Source organism: Oxyura jamaicensis, unplaced genomic scaffold (assembly GCF_011077185.1).
Source record: "Oxyura jamaicensis isolate SHBP4307 breed ruddy duck unplaced genomic scaffold, BPBGC_Ojam_1.0 oxyUn_random_OJ67448, whole genome shotgun sequence".
NCBI classification, from domain to species: Eukaryota; Metazoa; Chordata; class Aves; order Anseriformes; family Anatidae; genus Oxyura; species Oxyura jamaicensis.
The window spans coordinates 1-2181 of record NW_023308532.1 but is presented as its reverse complement, the minus strand read 5'-3'; the positions used below and the strand labels follow the sequence as shown (position 1 = coordinate 2181).

The window sequence follows — 2181 nt, the reverse complement described above, 5'->3', positions numbered from 1 at the left end:
GGGGGGGGCTTTATAGGGCTGGGGGGGGCTTTATAGGGCTGGGGGGGGGCTTTATAGGGCTGGGGGGGGCCGACCCCTCATTTTTTCCCCCTTTTTCCCTGTTAATTTTAGGGCCCCGGAGGTGAAACGCGCCGTGTGCCGCCGCTGCTGCTCCCTGCTGCTGGGCTGCCAACGGCTGCGGGGTGCGTGCGGCCCCCCCCCCCAAAAAAGGGGGGGCTGGGGACCAATTTAGGGGGTTGGGGGAGGCATAAATTTGGGGTGGGGGTCAGAAATTTGGGGTGGGAAGTGCAGATTTTGGGACATTTCCCTGCAGGGGGGGGCCAGCCCCGCACCGTGCTGCGCTGCCGGGATTGCGGCCACTGCCGCCGCCTCCTCTGCCCGCCCAGGCCACGCCCCCGCCGCCAGGCCACGCCCCCAGGTGCGTAAAGGGGCGGGGCTTTAGGGCAATTATGAATGGAGCAGGGGGCGGGGCTTTACCAGAGGGAGGAGCTCATTGGGTGGTGGTACTGCTGGGGGTGGGGCTTAGTGTGGGGGTGTTAAAGGGGGCGGGGCAATGATGTCACTGCGCCCAGGCCACGCCCCCGAGTCTGGACCTGCCTGAGTTCTACCTGGCAACAGCGTGATGAGGCAGCTCCCCATTGGCTGGATATGAGCTGCAGGAACCAATCAGAAGCCGGCTGCGGAAATAAAGCTCTTTATTCGATCTGAGACTGTAGTGATTCACAGCTCGGCCTCCCATTGGCCCGCCCCCCAAAAAGGGGCGGGGCTAGCACTCATCCTCACCCAGGAGGGCAAAGGGATTGGCCGCGGTGCTCCCGGGGGGCGGGGCTTCCCCAGGCCCCGCCTCCTCCTCGCTGTCCCCCTCCTCCTCCTCCGAGGTGGAGCCCTCGGGGGGGGCGCCCCGGGTCTCGGGGTCCCCTTGGTCCTGCAGGGCCGCCAGCGCCGCCGTGTCGGGGTGCTGCTCCCAGTGCTCTGCGGGAAGAGGGGGGCGTGAGGGGACCCCAAAAAAGGGGAGCTGGGACCCCAAAAAAGGGGAGAGCTGGGACCCCAAAAAGGGGGAGCTAGGACCCCAAAAGGGGGCTGGGACTCCAAAAAAGGGGGGAGCTGGGACCCCAAGAAAATGGGTCGGGACCCCAAAAAGGGGAGCTGGGACCCCAAAAGGGGGGACCAGGACCCCAAAAAAGGGGAGCAGAACCCCAAAAAGGGGGTCGGGACTCCAAAAAGGGGAGCTGGGACCCCAAAAGGGGGCTGGGACCCCAAAAAGGGGGGACAGGACCCCAAAAACCCCACCCTAAGAAGCCCCCGAGGTCCCCTGGGTGCTCCCAATTCTCTGGGAACAGAACAGGGGGACGTGAAGGGACCCCAAAAGGGGGCTGGGACCCCAAAAAATGGGTCAGGGCCCCAAAAAAAGGGCGACAGGACCCCAAAACCCCCACCCTAAGAACCCCCCAAGGTCCCCTGGGTGCTCCCAGTTCTCTGGGGATGGAAGGGGAGGACGTGAAAGGACCCCAAAAGGAAACCGGGACCCCCCAAAAAGGGGGGCGGGGACCCCAAAAGGGGGTTGGGGACCCCCAAAAACCCCACTCTAAGCTTCCAAGGTCCCCTTGGAGCTCCCAGTACTTTGGAGACAGAAGAGGGGAACGTGAAAGACCCCAAAAGGAAACCGGGACTCCCAAAAAAGGGGGGCGGGGACCCCAAAAGGGGGTTGGGGACCCCAAAAAACAGTTGAGGCTCCCAAAAAAAGGGGGCTGGGACCCCAAAAAACCCACCCTAAAGAGCCCCCAAGGTCCCCTGGGTGCTCCCAGTGCTTTGGAGACAGAAGGAGAGAACGTGAAAGGACCCCAAAAGGAAACCGGGACCCCCCAAAAAGGGGGGGGGGACCCCCAAACCGCCCCCCCCCCAGTATTTTGGGGGTGCTCACCCTTCTGCGCGGCGTAGCCGGGGGGGCGCAGGCAGAGGCGGAGGCGCCCCTCGGCCGCCAGGCGCAGGATGCTGTTGGCCGCCCGGTACACGTCGTTGCGAGCCGCCTTGGCCGTCTTGTAGCCCCTCTTCTCGGCCCAGGCTGGGGGGAAAAAAATAACAAATGGGGTTAAAAATGAGCCGATTTTGCCTGAATTCGCCCCGAAAACGAACCTACCCTCGCAGATGTCCCAGGCGGTCCAGGAGGCGGCGCTGGGGGGG

The 2181-nt window shown here is 64.1% G+C and overlaps 2 long non-coding RNA genes across 2 annotated transcripts; one reads left to right on the top strand and one right to left on the bottom strand.

The window, feature by feature from the left end:
• Positions 1 to 88: 88 nt before the first annotated feature.
• Positions 89 to 703, top strand: LOC118159127. The gene is made up of 3 exons (XR_004747025.1): positions 89 to 182; positions 314 to 418; positions 573 to 703. It is a non-coding gene; the product is annotated as an uncharacterized LOC118159127 (long non-coding RNA).
• LOC118159126 lies at positions 679 to 2181 on the bottom strand. Its single transcript, XR_004747024.1, has 3 exons — positions 2138 to 2181; positions 1922 to 2062; positions 679 to 972 (listed from the first exon to the last, which is right to left on the bottom strand). It is a non-coding gene; the product is annotated as an uncharacterized LOC118159126 (long non-coding RNA).